A 24,007-nucleotide genomic window follows, 5' to 3' on the forward strand; every position below is an offset into this window, starting at 1 on the left:
GATAAGAATAGTGATAAGTGATAAGGAGTAGTTAGGTGAGTGTACTCATATGATTTCTCACAGAGATCGAAGAATGAATATGTAGAAAGGAATAGAAAAGGAAAGGAATGCTATAAAACGTGAAGAAGAAGAAGGGAGAAGGAATGTAGAAAACTAGAAGCAGAAGAAAAGAGGTAATGAGAAAGAGAAGTAGACTTAGAGGAAAGGGGAGAAATGTAGATGATAGTCTTGCAATAGAATAACCAAGCTATAATATGATAATCTATATCTAATCATATAATCTATAATATCGGGGTCCGAGCTTCACTCTGGAGTACACAAGCATGAAAAATTTATTACGAAAGAAGAAATTATAATAACATTCATACAGAAATGATCTATCTAATCACAGTAAATTCCCAGAGGAATGCAAAAATTTCCCTCACGAAAGCCCAGTTGCACAAAAGCCGGTTAAATTCTAGTCCTGATTAACTTCACGTGAACCAAATCACAGAAGACCAATTTAAAAATCTGGTGTGGCGCACTCACACAACTTTCCTTGCCGTTATGAAAATTGATCACCTGACGCTAGTGTTCTCGCGCATCCCAAGTCTACTATTCAAAGATATGAGATAGCTGGTAATAGGTCGATAACGCTGGAAACACAGGAGGTCTGCTATCTCTTCGTAGTGAATGATTTAATGGAACCAACAGTTGCCAACAACTTGCAATTTAATAATCACATTTTCTCGAATTTTAAGGTTATTTTCAATTTTAGGTGAATATTTTACAGAGCATTAATTGTAGAGATTTTCATGCTCAATCTTTTCCACTTGAATTTTTTGGTTTAAATTGTATCTATAGCCTGATAATTGGGAATCTAAAATCAAACTTTGCATAGATGGGGCGGTGCTCCTGAAATTTTTACAGATATGGGACTTGTGGCAATTGATAGAGCTTACCAATTACTATTCTAGGTAAGAATTCGATCGAAATCGTTGGAGCCGTTTTCGAGAAAATCGCTAAAAACCCTGTTTTTGACAACATTTTCGCCGCCATCTTGAATTGCATTTGATCGAAATTGTTCGTGTCGGATCCTTATAGTGTGAGGACCTTAAGTTCCAAATTTCAAGACATTCCGTTAATTGGGAGATGAGATATCGTGTACACAGACGCACATACACTCATACATAAACACACACACACACACACACACACACACACACACACACACACCACACACACACACACACACCAATATTTAAAAACCACTTTTTTGGACTCAGGGGACCTTGAAACGTATAGAAATTTGGAAATTGGGGTACCATAATTTTTTTTTGAACGCATTACTTTCCTTACCTATGGTAATAGGGCAAGGAAAGTTAAAATGTAGATGATAATCTTGCCATAGAATAACCAAGCTATAATATGATATATGATAATCTGTATCTAATCATATAATCTATATGAAATAATCATAGATCCGTTATTCCATAATATTGTTCTAGACAGAGCCTGGGGAACTGATCGATGTTAGAGAAAAATATAAAATGCATATTGAAAAAAGTTATATGAAAATATTAGTAAAACGTTTATTTTAAATTTACTTTTCAAAACCTGAAGATGGTGTGGATCACTGAAACTAGTTGTTATAATTTGTATTTTCAATCTATTATTTTATTAATTTCAAAAAAGTTACTATAATTCTAACAAATGAAAAAATATAATACAAATAGTAATATTACTCACCTATTTCAAAACGAGGCAATATCAGGGTTCCTCACCACATGTCCCATCTGCAAAAAGAAAAATTATCAGAATTTATATTAATTTTTACTGTGTTTTCTCAAAGTCTGTACACAAGAAGTTTTGCCTGTAATACTTTATCTGATACTCCGTGCGGCAAGGTTGTAACTTTTCATAACAAACAGATCAATGACATGTGAAAACTTGCTGCATTGGAAACACAACTACTTGTATACTCAAAAACTTCCGAAAAATAATAATAATTATCCATTCAACTGATCCGAAAATTCCATATTTTGTTGAAATTATTACCGAATTTGAACATTGAAATGACTAAGACTAGTGTATGAAAAATGAATATGATCAAAGCACGAGAGGAATAGGAGTAAATATGTGATTTGAAACACTGACTTGACCTTTTAAGCTGCATTTACACCAAAGTTAATAACAAAATGTTAATAGCTTAATCATTATAGATTCTATTAGATTGAACATGACTTATCATACACATGATGAACATATGTGTTTGTCAAGTTCCGTTCAATCTAATAGAATCTATAAGGATTCAGTTATTAACATTATGTTTGGATTAAATAAGGGTTTAAAGCACTTCAGGGCAAATACCTGTAGTTTTTACTCAATTTACCTGTTGTTTGAGTATGAATGGATAAATAAATTTAATATTGTAGAGTACGATTCTGATTGAAGAACATGGAACCAATATTATAATTTACAAAATTTTGGAACATAAATTACTCGATTATTTAATATTTATTCATGAAACACATCTCTCTATTATTTTGAACTACATTATAATAGTGAGGCTTATTCCAAACTACTAACATTCAATGTGAATACCACCTACATTTCTCATTTAACTCATGCTGACCTTTTCAAGTGAATTATACCATAGTGTGAACTCTACCCTACTTGAATTATTCCAGATTTTCCCAGGAACAAAAAGTAATAATCTAGAAAAAAAACCAGGGACACACAGGGTGTTAAATTAGTAGCGGAGATTCACAGCAAACTGTCAGCATTCCTTGTATAAAACATAAATGTTTCCCATTAAACTAACGCTGACAATTCAAACTGATTTTTAGGTGATAATTATTGACGCCTACATCCAAGTCTGGAAACTCGAAAAAATACTTTATAATAGGATTGTTATTTTTCTCACCTACATTGGAGACGTTCTAGGGGTTGGGTAGGAATGCCACGCCCAATTTATCCCGAAACGCAACAAATCTTGTGGCGGACATTCCCCAAAACCCGATGATTATTGTTTCCGATCGATAACAGCTAGTTTCATTGTTGTTCGGCGCTGGAATTATGAGAGCTGTAAGCACCGGAAAGAGGTGATTTTCGTCACCTGGAGGTGTGATTTTAGGAGAATATTGGGATGAATCGAAGAGTGTTTTATTATCAAGGATCGATATTTCATTGAAAAAACTGCAATAAATCAATAGTGACAGTGAATTTCACCAGAGACACTTCATTTTCTGGATTATTTTCTACCATATTATTGATAAATGCTGGTAAGAATGCCGGAAAGAAGCGATTTTCGACATCTGGAAAAAATTGGGATAAATCGAGGAGTGTTTTAATATCAAGGATTGAGAACAGTATCTTTCAAAGTGCAGTAAATTAAAATTGACAGTGGATTTTATCAGAGACACTTCATTTTATGGAATATTTTCTACCATATTATTGATAAATGCTGGTAAGAATGCCGGAAAGGAGCGATTTTCGACACCTGGAGGTGTATGTGATTCTGGAAAAAATTGGGATGAATCGAGGAGTGTTTTTATATCAAGGAGTGAGAACAACAGCTGTGCTTAGTGAGAGAAGTTGTGTGTATTTTTGGGTTCAAAATTTTATAAAATAACTTTATTAATTCAATATTAAGTGATAATTAAGTGTTACATTTAAATATAGTTTGGTGTTTTAATTTCTCTAAATTCAAAATGTTTAGCTTATATATATTTTTGGACGAAAATTGAACTTGAACGTTTTACAGAAGAAACATAACCTATTTTTTTGACATTTTATTAATTTATCAAAATTTGGGAATGGAATAGATTTGGGCCAAGCCTGTTGTTCCTTCCTAATCATATTTATATGATTTGTGATTCTGTCCACAAATAAATAAATAAAAAAAAATAAACAATACATTTCAGAGTGCTGTAAATCAAAATTGACAGTCAATTTCCCCAGAGACACTTCATTTATGGATTATTTTGTACCATATTACTGATGAATGACACTGCCGGAAAGAAGCGATTTTCGACACCTGGAGGTGTATGGGATTCTGGAAAAAATTGGGATGAATCCAGGAGTGTTTTAACATCAAGGATCGAGAAAAGTATGTTTCAAAGTGATGTGAATCAAAATTGACAGGCAATTTCACCAGAGACACTTTATTTTTTGGATTATTTCTTACCATATTAGGCTACTTATGAATGAAACTGTCGGAAAGGGGTGATTTTCGCCACCTGGAGGTGATTCCGGGATGAACTAAGTTAGTGGTTTAAGGCTGTGCAAAGGCTAAAAATGAACTTTCTACTCGTGATATTTTTCGATTTGTATATCATCAAGCTATTTAAATGAAAAAGTTTTCTCGGGGAAACACTTTCTACTGGTGATATTTTTCAAAGTTTTTCGATTTGTATATTATCAAGCTATTAAAATGAAAAAGTTTTCTCAGGAAAATATTTTTTTCTGATCAATACTTTTTGAGATATGAGCGCCTGAATTTTTAATTTTTGGGACAGAACATTTCAATTTCGGTAAGAGATAAATCCATGAGATTTATAGGATAGATTCTTTATGGTATTGTTGATCTAGTAAAACAAAATAATTCTGAAAACATCAATTTTTAAGATAGTTCTTCAATTTACTAAAAGTAACCAAAAATAACTTTTAGTTGAGTTATTTTTGGTAAATTGGATAACTTTTTCAAAAATTGATATTTTCAGAAATTTTTTTTTACTAGATCAACAATACCATGAAGAATCCATCCTCTAGATTTTATGAATTTATATCTTACCGAATTTGAAATGTTCTGTCCCTAAAATTCAAACTTCAGTCGCTCATATCTCAAAAAGTAATGATCGGAAAAAAATTTTTTCCTGTGAAAACTTTTTCAATTTGATAGCTTGATGATATACAAAACGAAAAACCTTGAAAAATATCACCAGTAGAAAGTTTATTTTTAGCCTTTGCGCAGCCTTAATATCAAGGATTGAGAACAGTACATTTCAAAGTGCTGTAAATCAAAATTGACAGTCAATTTCCCCAGAGACACTTCATTTCTGGATTATTTTTTACCATATTGCTGATGAATGACGCAACCGGAAAGAAGTGATTTTCTAAAAGGTGTGTTTCCAGAAGATACTGGAAGATATGTTTCTAAAGATACTGAAATATTTGTCTGAATAAATGGAGAAATTTCTAAAAGTAGTTGGATGGAATCGGTCCTTCAATAGCAAACGAGTGCTCGATTTTTGTATTTCATTGAAAAAAGTGCTTCAAGAAGGAAGTTCCAAATGGAATGTGAATTGAACCAAAGACCGTAACAGACTAGGTTTACAAAACTGCAAATAGGCTAAATCAAGTCTTTGAAATCATAGTAATCCAATAGGTGTAGAACACAAACTCCTGCATCTCTATGCTTGAAATCAAGAAAGATACATTAATAATAATTATTATAAGATAATTATTATTATTATAATCATCATTATTATTATTATTTAATATTATTAAACAAAAATCCAAATTAATTGCAATATCTCAGTAATTTACATTTTTAAAGAGACATTTTTAAAAGACATTAATTCACATTTAAAATGTTCACATTAATTTAGTCTCTTTAGAAATGTAAATTACTGAGATATTGCAATTAATTTGGATTTTCGTTTAATAATATTAACCAAAAATAACTTTTAGTTGAGTTATTTTTGGTAAATTGGATAACTTTTTCAAAAATTGATATTTTCAGAAATTTTTTTTTACTAGATCAACAATACCATGAAGAATCCATCCTCTAGATTTTATGAATTTATATCTTACCGAATTTGAAATGTTCTGTCCCTAAAATTCAAACTTCAGTCGCTCATATCTCAAAAAGTAATGATCGGAAAAAAATTTTTTCCTGTGAAAACTTTTTCAATTTGATAGCTTGATGATATACAAAACGAAAAACCTTGAAAAATATCACCAGTAGAAAGTTTATTTTTAGCCTTTGCGCAGCCTTAATAATATCAAGGATTGAGAACAGTACATTTCAAAGTGCTGTAAATCAAAATTGACAGTCAATTTCCCAGAGACACTTCATTTCTGGATTATTTTTGACCATATTGCTGATGAATGACGCAACCGGAAAGAAGTGATTTTCTAAAAGGTGTGTTTCCAGAAGATACTGGAAGATATGTTTCTAAAAGATACTGAAATATTTGTCTGAATAAATGGAGAAATTTCTAAAAGTAGTTGGATGGAATCGGTCCTTCAATAGCAAACGAGTGCTCGATTTTTGTATTTCATTGAAAAAAGTGCTTCAAGAAGGAAGTTCCAAATGGAATGTGAATTGAACCAAAGACCGTAACAGACTAGGTTTACAAAACTGCAAATAGGCTAAATCAAGTCTTTGAAATCATAGTAATCCAATAGGTGTAGAACACAAACTCCTGCATCTCTATGCTTCAAATCAAGAAAGATACATTAATAATAATTATTATAAGATAATTATTATTATTATAATCATCATTATTATTATTATTTAATATTATTAAACGAAAATCCAAATTAATTGCAATATCTCAGTAATTTACATTTTTAAAGAGACATTTTTAAAAGACATTAATTCACATTTAAAATGTTCACATTAATTTAGTCTCTTTAGAAATGTAAATTACTGAGATATTGCAATTAATTTGGATTTTCGTTTAATAATATTAAATAATAATAATGATGATTATAATAATAATTATCTTATAATAATAATATATTTTATAATAATTATTATAAAATAATTACGACAATCACAACAACCTGAGTTCCCCCACTCCTCTCTTCTCTTAACACTCTCTCTTCTTTCCTTTTTTTACTTTTCTCACTCCTACACTACATTATCCTTTTCCCATCTCCTCTTACTCCTTTGTCCAAAGGATTTTACGATGACTGAAGCCGATGAAAGAGATCGATTGGTTATTGATTAAACGGAGACAAGCCGTCTCACTATGCCGAGAATAAAAGCTACTCTTATATTATCCCATTTCTTAGTGATTTATTTTGGTGATGAGGTCCAGTTTCAAAGTAAAAAAATTAGCGGACATTGATTGAATTCTATTCAATCATCGAAAGATGGTAATAGAGGAAGGAGAAGCCGAGCAAGAAAAGAGGAGGAGAAGAAGAAGAAGAAGAAGAAGAAGAAGAAGAAGAAGAAGAAGAAGAAGAAGAAGAAGAAGAAGAAGAAGAAGAAGAATAAGAAGATGAAGAAGAAGAAGAAAAAGAGAAAGAATAAGAAGGGGAATAAGAAGAGGAAGAGGAAGAAGAAGAAGAAAAAGAAAAAGAAGAAGAAGAAGAAGAAGAAGAAGAAGAAGAAGAAGAGAAGAAGAAGAAGAAGAGGAAGAGGAAGAGGAAGAAGAAGAAGAAGAAGAAGAAGAAGAAGAAAAAGAAGTGTAAGATGATGATAATGAAGAAAAAGAAGAAGTAGAAGAGGAAGAGGCAGTAGAAGAAAAAGAAGAAAGAGAAGAAGAAGAGCACGAATTTCGATTAAAAGGGAACGTGGCATCAAATAATCGAGTTTTTATTGACAATTATTTGAAGCAGTCAACTTACAGCACGAGTCCTGACTGGACTACACACTTTTTTCGCATAAATTTGAATACACTAATGAGAAGGCTAGTTCCATCTAATCGTTATTTATTCAATTTTTTCATCCCACTTCCACTCCTTGCCCTTCCCACACCACCTCTCCTTTTCAAACAACTCTTATCGATCTCTTTTGAACGATATTTGGGATTTTATCGTGGGCAGGTTATAATATGCGATTGGTATCTGAAGCTCGCCAACCTTCCGTTTTAGGACCACATTCCATTTTGTTTTTCGATAGTGTATCGAAATCGATCACCCACTGATCTGCTACTTTTTCTGTGTTCGTTTATCTTGTTTCGATAGTCGACTTTGCTGTAATCTATATCTTGTTTGTAATGAGCATACAATGACATTTTTAACACAGACTGGTCTGTTTCTTTTTTAGTCGATCGTTTATCTTGTTTTGGTAATCAGTAATCGATTTTTTATAATTAACAATACCCTGGCCCGGTTGCACAGAAGTCTGTTAAATTTTAGCCGTGATTTAATTCACGATAACAAATCAAAGAAGGAGGTTTTGCTGATAAGAAGGCTTCACCGATTGTGTCTCGTTACATTTAATCAGGACTAAAAATTAAACGACTTTTGTGCAACAATGCCTGGTTGCACAGAAGCCTGTTAAATTTTAATCATGATTAAATTCACGATAACAAATCAGAAAAATTTTTTTCTGAGAAGAAGGCTTCTCTGATAGACTCTCGTGACATTTAATCAGGATTAAAAGTTAACAGACTTATGTGCAACGATGCCTGTTTGCACAGAAGCCTGTTAAATTTTAATCATGATTAAAATCACGATAACCAATCACAGAAGGTTTTTCTGAGAAGAAAGCTTCTCTGATTGTCTCTCGTTACATTTAATCAGGATTAAAAGTTAACAGACTTCTCTAAAATATATGTAATATCAATTATACTGGTTCTAATAATCAAGAGAACCCGAGTTTGAATCTCAACCGGAGCAAAAGTTTTTGACCACAGCACAATCACATAGATACGGCCACCCCGTCTTTCGGAGGAGACGATAATTCGTCGGTCCCGACTACCTAAACATTAGGTAGTCGTCATCTCTCATCATCATCCCTCTCACTCATTACTCACGCACAAGCCTAAGAGCTTATGTGGGCATCACCCTCAGTATTATTATAATTGATATGTAATTATCACATGAACAGATTTTCTCATCTAATTTGATTTTTGAAATTGGTTGTTTGAAGGTTCACAAATCATTCAAAACAAGTGAATAATTACACTGGAGACAATAATGAATATTTGACTGTATCTTGTCTCTATGATATCACTCAGTATAAGATAAACTTGAAATCACACACTAAATTAACACTTTGCACGAAACATGTTTGATACTTACGCTAAGCGAAACACAAGGTATCAGAGACCCAGTAAGTAATTTCTTTATATATTTCATTTCAAATCACTTGATAGTACATTTTAGTCATAGTTTAGTATTTAGTACATAATTGACATGACTTTCTTTGGCAAGGAGATCCTACCTCACAGGTAGAGGATGTAGAAAATGATTTGTATGTAAAACAATGGATAGAATATAGGTAATAAAAATTTATTTGGAATTTGAAATTATCATGAATGTAACATGTATTGAATAAAATAGAATGATTTTGAATAATAGAAAATATTAAATGATGTAAATAGAAATAATATTGAAAAAAATGTTAGATAATATTGTAAATGAATGATTATAGTAGAATTGTTCATACATAAACGGAAAATAATTCATTCTCTCACAAATTTTGCACAGTCAGTGCAGACTTTTCTTGAACATTCTAAACAAATAGCTTGGTTGCACTTAATGCACTGGTATTGTGTCTTTCTGTACTTCTGCCAGGGACATTTGCTGCAATTTTTCCTCTTTTGAAGTTTGTCATCTGGTACATCTTCTGCCTGTTGCACAACAGGTTGCCTCAAAACCACTTCAAGACCAAGAGCTCTTCTTATTTCCTTCTGGATATCTTGAGGAAGGTTTGGAGTTTCAAGCCGCCGTTTCAAGTGAAGTTCAATAAGTTCCTTAGACAGCTCTTTGATGAATTCAAATCGTGAAACCATCGGTGATTCCAAGTAGCATAAGTAGAGAATGTATGCATTCACTGAGCATATATTTAGAATTCGACAGAAAATAGCATGAGGCCAACGACGAGTTCTTCTACCTGATGAATATATTGAGCATTTCATATCCAGGAGGTCTACTCCACATTTTGTCTCATTGTAGAAACAAATTATTTCCGGCTTCTTTTCTCTTCATCAATGTGTCCTCTACGGTGCATGGTGGAAAGGAGAATCACAGCTTTGTTTGGATGTGGAGCATAGGACAACAGTGTGAACTGATTGTTGTATGCATGATATGATGTTCCCTCTTGTCGTTTTTTATCAGCGAGAAATTCTTTAGGGATGATAAGTTTATCTTTTCGCAGTGTCCCTACAAATGTCAATTTATTTCTGCACAAAACATCAGCTGTCTCGATTGATGAGAAAAAATTGTCAGTTGTGACATTTCTGTTTGTCCCAAAAATTGGCTTGCAAAGACGGATCACAGTCTGTGTTGGTTTCTGAAGTTGCAACTCATTCTCCGATAGCCCAATGCCATCTGACCCTTTTCCAGTGTAAATGTATGAGTTGAAGAGGTACGAAGTTTTTGCATCACATAGGCATTGGATTTTTATGCCATATTTGTGTGGTTTTTTGGGCATGTAAACCTTGAAGCTGCAACGTCCACGAAATGGTACAAGCATCTCATCTATTGTAACTGTATCTGTCGGGCAATATGCTTTTTGGGAGTTTGAAATGAATTTGTTGAAAATTTCCAATACTGCTGCTGCTTTATCAACTACTTTTCTCTGTTCACGAGTATTGACATCATCAAATCTTAAACAACAAGTCAATATTTCAAAGCGCTTCTCTGACATGGTTGCTCTAAAGTATGGTCGGTTGGTGACATCTTTTGAAAACATTGATTTCATACTTTCCCTTGTTGCCTTCAAAATACTGGCCAGAAGCTGTAAACCAATGTATGCTGCAATTTCAATTCTATCTGTATCTCTGTAGTTTGACTTGTTTGTATTAGACCCTAATTTATCTCTGACAGACCTAAGTTTGACATTGGTATGCCTGACAATGCTTTCCATAATATCATCATCAAACAGCATATTCCATACCTCAGATTTTCTAGGTGTGTTACCTAGTTGTTTGGCAGATGCAGTCAAACCAGGAAGAGCTCTTATAATATTTCTAGCAGGTGTACGAATATTTTCTGGTGGGTCTTTAGTAGTCCAGCAATAAGGTGGTCCCATCTCTTTTTTTCTGAGCCTACCAAATATATATTCTGGGAGAATTGGATTTTCTTGTTGAATATTGGGTGGCTCACCTTCAATCTGAGCTTGCTCTTCAATGCCCGAAAATTCTTCTATCTCAGCTGCTGCTGTCCTTTCTTCCTGGGGAGCTCCATCTTCATTTGCCATCCTTGTGTCATCCTCATTGCTGTTGTACTCCTCTTCTTGTTCATCATTGGATGAGACATAGTCTGGGTCAATATCAGAGTCGTCTATAACTTCACTACTATCACTACTCAAGTCATCATTGTCGAAAAGCATTCTATTTACACGTTCAGAAAACTCTTTATTCTCTGTAGAAATTTTTTGTGTGCATCTATTACGTTTAGTTCCTTTCTTTGAGGTTGTAGGTTGATCCATTGTTGAGATTCAAAGTTCTTACTTCATTCAAAATGTACTATTGTGTGATACACTGTCTATTGAATAATTGAAAAAAGTTTCATGAACCGAAACACAAGGTATCTCAGACCCACACAAAAATCGCCAAATTTCATCTTGTTTCGATAGGCAAAATAAGTAAATATATTTATTATTTCATGGCTACAGTTTAAATGCTCCGCCTACATTCAGCGTGTCTTGTCTCAGCCAATGGCAAACTTCCACTTTCATAGGTCAACTAACTACCAATCGTATGGCTCCATTTACACTGCACAATCTGATGCTCACAGTTTGCAGCTTTCTATAAATTGCTGGAGAGTAGGCCTAGTATAGCAACTGAAACAAATCTAAACTAGGTTCTCATAAATCTTTCATACTATTCCAATTATTAGGAAACGAATTTTATCAAAACAAAATATTATGGAGAGGAAAGGAAAAAAATATTGGAATAAAAACTATACTTTGATAACTTAACAAAGTATAAACTTGAGAAGTATAGCACAAGGTTACCTCATTTTTTCTCTCCCTATCATTTTTGATGATGTACTTGTTGTATGAATCAATAAATATCTAGTAGTTCTGTAAACAGTAGACCTCACGAAGTTTTCTCATACAAAAGTATCTGATGTCACCTGTTGAATCACAATTGACAGTTGAATCATAATTATTTACAATTACAAACTGTTTCCCCCCCTACACACAGATGGATAGTCTAGTAGGGGGATTCCAAAATATGTTGTATATTGTATTTCTTATTCGTGTATTATGTTTTTTGGAAATAAATTGAATTGAATTGAATTGTTATTTGATTTCTCCAAGATCAAAAACTCACTTATGTTAATAAACTCAGTTCACGTTTGAACTTGTATCCCATATAATCCAGTTCCGTGATAATCTTTCCATCTGATAAAAATATTTTTCTATTTTAAAATTTTTTTTTTTCAATCAACAATATTATAATTTCTTCAGCATTATTTAGTTCATTTAATCATTTTTTAATTTTATTTTCAATCACCTATTGAATTTGTTTTTCAAATGTGAGAATATTGATACTGATGGGCACGCATCATAAAAAATATTGAAACCCTACTTTATAGAAATAGACACGGCTAGACATCTGTGTAATGCATGCAATGAATAATCCACTTGTCAGCTGATTGATTATGAATAATTATATAGTCTGATTGATCCTATCTTCAAAGTAGATTATTTATATAGTGATATCAGAGTATGGAGGAATTCCTTTTCTTTTCATATTACTCTTAAGATGCAGAATTTCGAAAAACCTTGTGTATACATCGACGCGCATTTGAAAAAGGAATATTCCTGCCATATCTCATCGAATTCTATCAACGCGTTTGGCCGTAATCGCGTTGCAAACATACATACATACAGACAGAAACAAATCCGATTTAAAACATAGGAAAGTATGTAACTATGTAAAAAAGTAGTAACTATTTGCCTAGATTAAAAAACCCCACAGTAAATGAAGCAAAAAACGTAAGGTTCACTAAAACTAATAAATAATAGTTATTTGTATATCTAGAGTGAAAAGTACGACTTTTTTTCCCTGCGGGGAAAAGTTTGAAGCCCGAGGCGAAGCCGAGGGCAGCAATTTTCCTGAGGGAGAAAAAGTATTTTTCGCTCGTGATGTACACAACATTTCTCCTCCATCTACATTTTTTTATAGAAACTGCAAATAAAATCATTCTAATAACTTACGTATTGGTGACAATGATTCCTAACAACATAACCTAAATCTAAAACCTAAAAACCGGTCGTCTGATTGGCACTACCGATTGCGCTATCTATCGGCAAAAGTTGTAACAATTATATCAGCTGAGCAGCTACCAAAAATGGCTGACTCCAGATCACGCGGTTCAGATTTGAATTGCAGATCAAAAATATTTGTTGGCTGGTATTTTGAATAGAATAAAATATTTTAAAAATTGTATAAATTTTTATCATCTACTAATATTAAGAATATAATAATTATCATATAAACATATATTTCATGAGTTAATCAAATTTCTGGTTGTGGTATTGAATTCATTTGACTCAATGACAGACACCTCTATTATGCTTTCTCATCTGAGCTTAGACCTTCTAACCTATTACAATGTAAGTTTCAAAATAGAGATGCTCCCAATGTTATTTAAATGGAGTCATTACTCCCTAGGGAGTTTTTCTGTTTTTTACTACCGAGAGCGAAAAAGTGACACTTTAGTATTAGGTTTCAGGGAGTAAAGTAAGTACTTTAGACAGTAGGTGGAGGAAAACACTATTAATAAGAAAACAAACTAATATTAACCACATTATTGGCACAAACTTATCGAAAAATCCAAATGTCATCGAGCTACACTGTAGTCGTTTCTACAACTTCAAGGAGCCTCTTATGATGCATACAAGTTCCGTTATCTATCATGTACGTAATCTGCTAAAATTTATTGACTATACCGTAATATTGACTATACTATATACTATACATATACTATACTATACTATACTATATACTATACTATATACTATACTATATACTATACTATATACTATACTATATTTATTGACTATACCGTACTATAAAACCGGGCACCATACTATATATCCCTGGAAGGCCTTTTACTTCTTCTTCACCACCTTCTCCTCCTCTTCCTCCTCCTACACCTCCTCGATCTTCATCTTCTTTATTTTGTTCTTCTGCCTCTCCTTACAAGTTAGCCGCCTCGACTTGAGCCCAGCAACAGCTAAAAAGGCGGGTATATCATTTTTTCACAGCGGTCTCCAGTATTTCCCCAACAAAACGACTAGAAGAAGTTAAAAACCGAAAATATATCTACCTTTTATGCAAATTGTGAATATAAATCTTTATTTTTCCACACACAACATCTTACTTTGTTGTGTGTGTATGCTTTGCTTCTGCAGCGTGTGTTTTAAAAACTGTGTAGCTACAACCGCTAAGATTTTTGAAAAATGTTTATCGCCAAGGTTGTCACATTATTCTTGTTTTATTCCCCACCGTTTTCGTCGGGTTTCCTTTCCCACACTCGATTACAATGTCAAACAACACAGATAAGAACGGGAAGTAGCTCTGTTGTCTACAGACAAAAGTTGTCCCATTTATTGGAAAATAGTTAAAAGTAGCAGAAATCAGCTAGAAACGATCAGTAATTGAAAGGGAGAAATCAACGAAGAAGTGTTGTAATAGTCTATCAGGAATAACTGTCGAAAACATATGAAAAGTTGTCAAATTTATTGGAAAAATAGTTAAAGTCGCAGAAATCAGCTAGAAATTATCAGTGATCTGAAGGGAGAAATCAAGAAGAAGTTTTATTGTAGTCTACAAAGAGAATAACAACACGAACAGCCTATGAAAAGTTGTCCAATTTATTGGAAAAATAGTTAAAAGTCACGGAAATCAGCTAGAAATGATCAGTAATCGAGTGTAAAAAAACGACAAAGAAGTGGTATTGTAGTCTTTCTATACTATAATAAATGAAAGAACTGGCTTATACACCTACGGAATAGGTGAATCATGTTTGACGCATCATCACGTCTCAACTACTGGACTGATTTACTTGAAATGTTGAATATAAATTCTCAATTAACAAACCATTGCTATAGCCTATGAAAAGTTGTCCAATTTGTAAAGAAAATCTTGGGATAAAAGTCGCAAAAATGAACAAGAAATTATCAGGAATCAAACGGGAGAAATCAACAATGAAATGATTGTCGTCTATCAGTTACAACCAGTGAGTATAGGATGTAATACATTGGTTTGTAATGTATGAATGTAATGTAATATGTAATGTATAGAATGTATGTACTTATCGTACAGTCTATGATGAGATTCATTACAAACTGTCAGCATTAGATTAATGGAAAGGATTAATGTTATTACACAAAGAAAAATCTGGTGTGGCGCACTCACACAACTTTCCTTGCCGTTATGAAAATTGATAACCTGACGCTAGTGTTCCCGCGCATCTCAAGTCTACTATTCAAAGATATGAGACAGCTGGTGATAGGTCAATAACGCTGGAAACACACGAAGTCTGCTATCTCTTCGTAGTGAATGATTTAATAGAACCAACAGTTGCCAACAGTTTGCAATTTAATAATCACATTTTCTCGGATTTCAAGCTTATTTTCAATTCTAGGTGGAAATGTTACTGGACATTAATTGCAGAGATTTTCATGCTCACTCTTTCCCACTAGAAATTTTTTGTTTAAATTGTATATAAGGCTGATAATTGAGAATCTAAAATCAAACTTTGCATAGATGGGGCAAAGCTCCTGAAATTTTTACAGATATAGGACTTGTTGCAGTTGATAGAGCTTATCAATGACTATTCCAGGTATGAATTTGATCAAAATCGTTGGAGCCGTTTTCGAGAAAATCGCGAAAACCCCTGTTTTTGACAATATTTTCGCCATTTTATCCGCCATCTTCAATTGCATTTGATTGAAATTGTTCGTGTCGGATACTTATAGTGTGAGGACCATAAGTTCCAAATTTCAAGTCATTCCGTAATATTGACTATACTATATACTATACATATACTATACTATACTATACTATATACTATACTATATACTATACTATATACTATACTATATACTATACTATATTTATTGACTATACCGTAATATAAAACCGGGCACCATACTATATATCCCTGGAAGGCCTTTTACTTCTTCTTCACCACCTTCTCCTCCTCTTCCTCCTCCTCCACCTCCTCGATCTTCATCTTCTTTATTTTGTTCTTCTGCCTCTCCTTACAAGTTAGCCGCCTCGACTTGAGCCCAGCAACAGCTAAAAAGGCGGGTATATCATTTTTTCACAGCGGTCTCCAGTATTTCCCCAACAAAACGACTAGAAAGAAGTTAAAAACCGAAAATATATCTACCTTTTATGCAAATTGTGAATATAAATCTTTATTTTTCCACACACAACATCTTACTTTGTTGTGTGTGTATGCTTTGCTTCTGCAGCGTGTGTTTTAAAAACTGTGTAGCTACAACCGCTAAGATTTTTGAAAAATGTTTATCGCCAAGGTTGTCACATTATTCTTGTTTTATTCCCCACCGTTTTCGTCGGGTTTCCTTTCCCACACTCGATTACAATGTCAAACAACACAGATAAGAACGGGAAAGTAGCTCTGTTGTCTACAGACAAAAGTTGTCCCATTTATTGGAAAATAGTTAAAAGTAGCAGAAATCAGCTAGAAACGATCAGTAATTGAAAGGGAGAAATCAACGAAGAAGTGGTGTAATAGTCTATCAGGAATAACTGTCGAAAACATATGAAAAGTTGTCAAATTTATTGGAAAAATAGTTAAAGTCGCAGAAATCAGCTAGAAATTATCAGTGATCTGAAGGGAGAAATCAAGAAAGAAGTTTTATTGTAGTCTACTAAGAGAATAACAACACGAACAGCCTATGAAAAGTTGTCCAATTTATTGGAAAAATAGTTAAAAGTCACGGAAATCAGCTAGAAATGATCAGTAATCGAGTGGAAAAAAACGACAAAGAAGTGGTATTGTAGTCTTTCTATACTAAAATAAATGAAAGGACTGGCTTATACACCTACGGAATAGGTAAATCATGTTTGACGCATCATCACGTCTCAACTACTGGACTGATTTACTTGAAATGTTGTATATAAATTCTCAATTAACAAACCATTGCTATAGCCTATGAAAAGTTGTCAAATTTGTAAAGAAAATCTTGGGATAAAAGTCGCAAAAATGAACAAGAAATTATCAGGAATCAAACGGGAGAAATCAACAATGAAAATGACTGTCGTCTATCAGTTACAACCAGTGAGTATAGGATGTAATAAATTGGTTTGAAATGTGTGAATGCAATGTAAGAATGTATGTACTTATCGTACAGTCTATGATGAGATTCATTATAAACTGTCAGCATTAGTTTAATGGAAAGCATTAATGTTATTACACAAGGAATACTGACAGAGGAGAATCACTCTAAAGAATTTTTACAAAATAAATCAAACCTGTAATTCCCAGTCAAACATAATAATTTCTGTTTGGAATCAAATTTATGAAAAACTGGAAATAAGACTGAACTTGCCGTTTGTTTATGTGTTCAGGAAGTATCATGTTACCATACAAACCATTTAAAATTTTAGGGTTGCTTTTCACAGTTAGTTCCTGCATATTAGAGTTTGTCGGTTATAAACTCACGCGGTCAACTCAATTTTAGATGTTATCTATGTGTTGATGGTCACTTTAGATCGTTTGGTTCAGATATTTGTTTTGAGGAATTTTAATTTGGATATTGATACGGGGTCTCCTTGGTATATTTTCTAGGCAAAATGAAAATTGATGTGAAAGTATTTCTGTGGTACTAGTAGTTCTGTGAACAGTAGACCTCACGCAGTATTCTCATCCACAAGTACCTGATTGAAACTATAGACCTTATGGTCTGATAGGGAATTGATAGGGAAATAACAGGAATTTGACAGTTTTCTTTGTTAACTTCTTGAATACCTACCTAGATAGAAATAGAGTTCCACCATGTAGGCCCCTATTGCATGAGCAAACAAAAACTAATAATATTAGTAGTCAGCTAGTTATTAAAATAGGAATTACTAGAATACTAAATTCTTGTATTTTCTCATGCAACAGGGCACACAGTGAAAATTCTAGTATTTTAATAATACATGCATTTTTAATAATGATTATAATCAATACTCTGGTACTACCTTTTACAAGAACATTCGGTAAAGATACATAAATTATTTAAACCAAAGACCTTAAAAAGATAGTTAAGAGATAGAGATAGTGTTAGAGATAGCATCTTTAAGGACTTTGATTTAAACATTAATAAAAACAATATGGAAACTTGAAGTAACCTTTATTATTTGAAATATGAACAATAAGTAATATAAACACTAGTATTCAAACACTTTTTTGTATTTAAACACTTTTTCTCTCATGTTTTTTATAGCACCTAGTTGAAGACTAACTAGTAGTTCTGTGAACAGTAGACCTCACGCAGTATTCTCATCCACAAGTACCTGATTGAAAATATAGACCTGATGGAAATACAGCAACAGACTGGCTTATCCACACATCTGTGTAATCACTTGTCAGCTGATTTATGATGAATAATAATCATTCTATAGTCTTATTTTTACTCTAATATTGGCGTATGAAGGAGGCTCCTTCTTCCTTTTATATCATCCTTGAAATGCAAAATTTCCGAAAACCTTGTATATACGTCGACGCGCAATTAAAAACGGAGCATACCTGTCAAATTTCATGAAAATCTATTACCGCGTTTCGCCGTAAATACGCAACATAATATGTTTATGTTTATATTATAAACATTTAAACATTAAGAGAAATGCCAAACCGTCGACTTGAATCTTTTAAGGTGCGTACAGACTGTCGCTCTGCTCCGCAACCGAACGTCACTCCAGCAGAGCGATTGATGATCGACCGGCGAGCACCAGAGGTTCGACCGGGGAACGCGAGAAGATCTAACATCTTCCGTAACGTTCATGATGGGTGCGTGGGCGGTGCGACTGTGGTTCGATGGTGGTACGAGGGCGTTACGAGGGAGGAGCGTACTCGGTGCGGGTTTGAAGCGCGAGTATGTGTACGCAGCTTTAGACCTCACTCTTAGAATCTTGGACCTCACTTCGCTCGGTCAATTATCAAAAAAGGTACTATAATTCTATTTTGCAAATAAAAAAAGTAGCCCTGATTTCATTCATACATTTTAAGAAGTATTACTGTGGATTTCGTGAAGAATAATAATGAAAATAACTACAACTATACAGATTACATTCAGCTGATAATTCAATGAACATTATAATAATGGTCATCACCTCATAACCTATTATTTAATTATAACAACGTCCTGTATATCGCTGCTTTGCTGGATGTATTATAAATGTGTATTTTCCTTTTTCATCTAAAAGATAGATTTTGGATATTTTTGGCATTGTCTTCCATTCCTCTTCCTACTCCTCCTCCTCTTCCTCCTCACCATCTTCTTTTCCGTCTTTGTCTATGAAACTATGCTCGTCCTCGTCTTCTTCTTTTCCTCCTCACTACTTCTTTTCTTCCTCTTCTTATTATTCTACTGTCTTCTCCTTTTTCTTCTTCTTCTTCTGTCTTCTCCTTTCTATCTTCTTCTTCTTTTTCTTCTCCTGTTTTCTCCTTTTTCTTTTTCTTCCTCTTCTTATTATTCTCCTGTTTTCTCCTTTCTCTTCTTCTTCATCTTCTTATTCTTCTCTTGTCTTCTCCTCTTCTCCTCCTCCTCCTGTCTTCTTCTTCTCCTTCTCCTTATTCTTATTTTCTACATATTCTTCTTCTTCGTTTCCTGACCACCCTGGGCGATCGAGAAGGGAAGCAACAATTTGCAGTGCTTAGTTGTCTAGAATGATGATTGCAGTAAATCGCAACTCGCCTCTAATTGAGTTCTATTATTCTCTCTCTTATCACTCTTCATTCTCCTCTCTTCCTCCGTCACCTCCTCCTCGTCACCTCCTCCTCGCCACAACCTCATCTTCCACCATCACCTCCTCTTCCTCTAAACATCCTCTTCCTCACTCCCTCCCTCTTCCTCCTTTTCGATCTCCTCCAATCTTCCTCCATCACCTCCTCCTCTACCTCATCTTCCACCATCACCTCCTCTTCCTCCAAACATTCTCTTTCTCACTCCCTCCCTCCTTCTAATTGCATGTCTATATTTATTCTCATTGATTAATTATTTATACTTTGTGAAATTCGTTGAATAACTAGCATTATCGTCATTTTATGTAATTAGTGTATAAGCCAGTAAATATTGTAACATACATAAATAAATAAATCTAATCTAATCTAATCATCGTCCTCCTTTTTCACCTCCCCCACTCTTCCACAATCACCTCTTCCTCCTCCTACTCCTCCACCTCCGCAATCTCATCTTCAACCACCTTCTCCTTCCATCCTCTCCCTCACTCTCCCTCCTACGTCATCATCCTCCTCCTCCTCCTTGTCATAATGTATCAACAAATAATCCAATCAGCTTATGCAGTCTCTGATGCTTCTTCTATTCTCATCCTTCTTTTTCTTATTCTTCTTCTTCAGGCAGAAGATGAAGATTAAGGCTGAAGAAGAGCAAGTAGTAGAAGAAGAAGGAGAAGAAGATGAAGAAGAAGAAGAAGAAGAAGAAGAAGAAGAAGAAGAAGAAGAAGAAGAAGAAGAAGAAGAAGAAGAAGAAGATGTAACAACAAATAACCCAATCAGCTCAATCTCAGACAACAACAACAACAACAGAAACAACAACTGTCAACAACAATTGGGGCACAAATAATGTTAATGTGATACCAATCATTGATTGACAGCATTCAGTTGATAGGGGTATACTCTGATATCCTGCTGCTAAAATATCAGCCAATCACGCTGCATGATTGTCGAGTTTTTGAGAGGAGAATTTTCTCATATCTGATTTGATTATCCCTACAACAGTGTAGCCCATATCATAGTGATAGTGGAGAAAGATAGCAGTACAGAGTTGCCGATTCTCTGCTTGTCAGGGTTAGGTGTCTGCATTGAGGGTAAAGTGTAAGGTTTGTCTGCCTTGATGGTGGCTGTGCAAAGGCTAAAAATAAACTTTCGACTCGTGATTTGTTTCAAGTTTTTCGATGTGTATATCATTAAGCTTCAAAATGCAAACAGTGATAGAATAATCGTAAGACAAAAGATAACATTGAAGATACTATTCACGAATGGAACAGAGAACCAGAGCTGAGAACAACAAAATCACGAAATAGATTCAGATTGAAACCACGCCTTTAAGCTCCGAATACTTCCTCCTGATTCCGTCCTCTGATTTTTAACTGCGCCTAATCTTTCCTGATTGGTCAAGACGTAGAATCGAAACGTAGTTTCAAATTCTGCCACTAGATGGTTGCAACTACTCAGATCGCAAATAAATTAAGGGACATGTCTAGGAAGGCTGTTCAAAAAGTGTAGTACTAGGTAAATTTAACAGATGAGATGGGGAGCGGAGTGAAAAAGCATGCTGGCCCACAAACATCGGTCTTCATAGCTCTACTCTCTCTCAATCGATGCGCTCTCTCACACATCAGTCTTCTCTTTCTAAAGAAAGAAGTTCATTGAGTAGCACCACTATCACAATTGACACGCGCACTCACTCTCACATCAGTCTTCTTTCCTAGAAAAGTCCATTATTATTATTATTATTATTATTATTATTATTATTATTATTATATTATTATTATTATTATACACTGCATTGTCTACTCATTCTGCGGCTGTTCTAACATGACTGATCTGCTTTTGAGTAGCCTGGCTATAGATTGATTGTATTCTATTGCTTCAACAGTGTTATCAAAGAACACTTCATTTGACTAATTCTTCTAAATCGACATCCAGTTCATTAATATATGAGTGCACTATCCATATATATAAAAGCGAAATGGCACTCACTGACTGACTTACTCACTCACTCACTCACTCACTCGCAGAACTAAAAATCTACCAGACCAAAACGTTCAAATTTGGTAGGTATGTTCAGTTGGCCCTTTAGAGGCTCACTAAGAAATCTATTGGCGATATTTTAACTCTAAGGTGGTTTTTAAGGGTTTAAAGTTCGAATTTTAGCATGTATATTCTTCTTATTCCAATATCTTAAAATTATAATTGAAATGTCCATACCATATGTTAATATAGAACTATAATCTAGAGAGAGTACCTCTTCGAAACAGTTCTGTGGGTAGATGACACAAGCTGATTTGTAAACTTTTCAGGAGAGCAATTTGAAAGTTTGGCATAGCTGCAAAAATTATCTATCATATTTTTTCTTACCTATTTTACACTAATATAATCAGCTGATCATTGACTATTCGAATATAAAATATAAAGGAATAAAACATTTATTTAAATTGAGGATTGAATTTATTTAATTGAGGATTTTTGCTAGTGATGTCAGAGATATCATGTTTTGCCATCTGCCAAATGTTTCAAATCACAAGTAACAGTATAGGAAATATCTTAAAAATCGATTATTTAGAAATTTGAATATATTTTTCAACAATTAATTGATATTATTTACAAGTATTGATCAAGTTAAATAAACTTGAACTGTTTGCAAAGTTGTATGGGTTATGTAGTTCTCAATAGAGGTTATTGATTTTCAGATTTTATAATAGCCTACCAGTACATACACTTATCAAATTTTGCCATCTTTTGATAATTGGATTATAATACAAACCGGTAGAAGAGTGTTGAGATATATGTACTTATCAATATTTGTCAACGTAAGGTTTGGAAGAAAATGCTCTATCAGGCTTGAGCAAGGCCTATATCTCAGCTATTTAAAGATATACAACGTATTTAGTTACTAGCAGGTAACCCGTACTTCGCAAGGGTCTTTCTTAAAACTTGACGTAATGAAATCTAGAAGAATTCAAAATAGGCCTATGTACAGTGAGTCAGTCATTCTATCAGGGCTCGAATAATTTTGAAATTTTAATTAAATAAAACTGGAAGAATATAATTTCTTTATCTAAATAACAACACCTTCATTGAAAGACCTGCATGCGTTTTCATATTGCCGATACAGCATTGATGAAACTGTAGACGTTTATTTAGCATTTGTCTCAAGAATTGTTCTAGCTGAAAACTTAATAATCCATGCCACGTGTAGGCCTAAACATTGCATCAGGAAAACGAAGTTTCAAAACTATGTTTTTCAGGTAGAAAGCAACATAGAAAGAGATGTACCTTTTTTAATTTCGACCATATGATTTGGCTCGCTTCGCTTCCCTGCATTTTTCATTTGAGCATTTTTATCATATGTTACGACGATCCAGTCGGGGGTACAGACTAAATGTCTGGCTAAACGGATATGGCGAGCGAAGCGAGCCTGACGACCAGTATTATATAGATACAGTAAGTGCTGAAGGCTGTTAATAAAATGGTTCATGCAAAGACAAATAAAAATCATGATTCTTCATTCTTGAGATTTAAATATATTTATTTTGATTCTAGATAGGAATTAATTTTTCCAGTAATAATATTGTTTGGAGTACATGATCAAATATTTCAATGTATATATGTATATTATCATGGAAAATCACAAACAAAAAATGATTCCAATAATATAATAAATCAAATCAAATCAAATTGGTTTTTATTATACATGATAACATGAACAGCTGTTATATAGCTAAGTGAACGTTATATTTTCGAGCTCCAAATTAAGTGGTTTTATTCTCTATTTTGTGAATTTAACGTTTTTTTTACAAAAGTTTTACTATCAATCTATCAAAATTTAAAATTGTTTGTTTTATTCTAATCTATACTCTCAGATTGTGATTTGGTGTAGAAAATTGAAATGGACATAACCTATGTATAATATTTGCACAATTTGAAACTGAATTAGGAAATTGAAAAAGTTTTGGGCAATAGCCTGTTTTTTCTTTCCCGATCATTATATTGTTTGTGGTAATCTAATAAATAAATAATTAACAGGGCACAAAAATTCAAATCATACAACAACGCTAAATATTATAACGCTACAATGATTCATAAGCATAGTTTTATTCAGAAGCAAAGTACTTGTGACTGTATTAGCACGATTCAGAACTGGGCTAATATACGGTAGCAAATATTACGAGAAGTACCTAAT

At 33.5% G+C, this 24,007-nt stretch overlaps 1 protein-coding gene across 1 annotated transcript in view; it reads right to left on the reverse strand.

Annotated features, from left to right (window-relative positions):
* The window catches only part of LOC111054878 (interference hedgehog), a 215,318-nt gene that overhangs the window by 122,150 nt on the left and 69,161 nt on the right, over positions 1-24,007 (reverse strand). The window contains exon 2 of the mRNA XM_039437305.1: positions 1,729-1,775. The gene's annotated coding sequence lies outside the window, so the exon portion shown is untranslated. The remainder of the gene's footprint in view (positions 1-1,728; positions 1,776-24,007) is intronic.

The sequence above is a fragment of the Nilaparvata lugens genome, chromosome 11 (assembly GCF_014356525.2).
Source record: "Nilaparvata lugens isolate BPH chromosome 11, ASM1435652v1, whole genome shotgun sequence".
Classification (NCBI taxonomy): domain Eukaryota; kingdom Metazoa; phylum Arthropoda; class Insecta; order Hemiptera; family Delphacidae; genus Nilaparvata; species Nilaparvata lugens.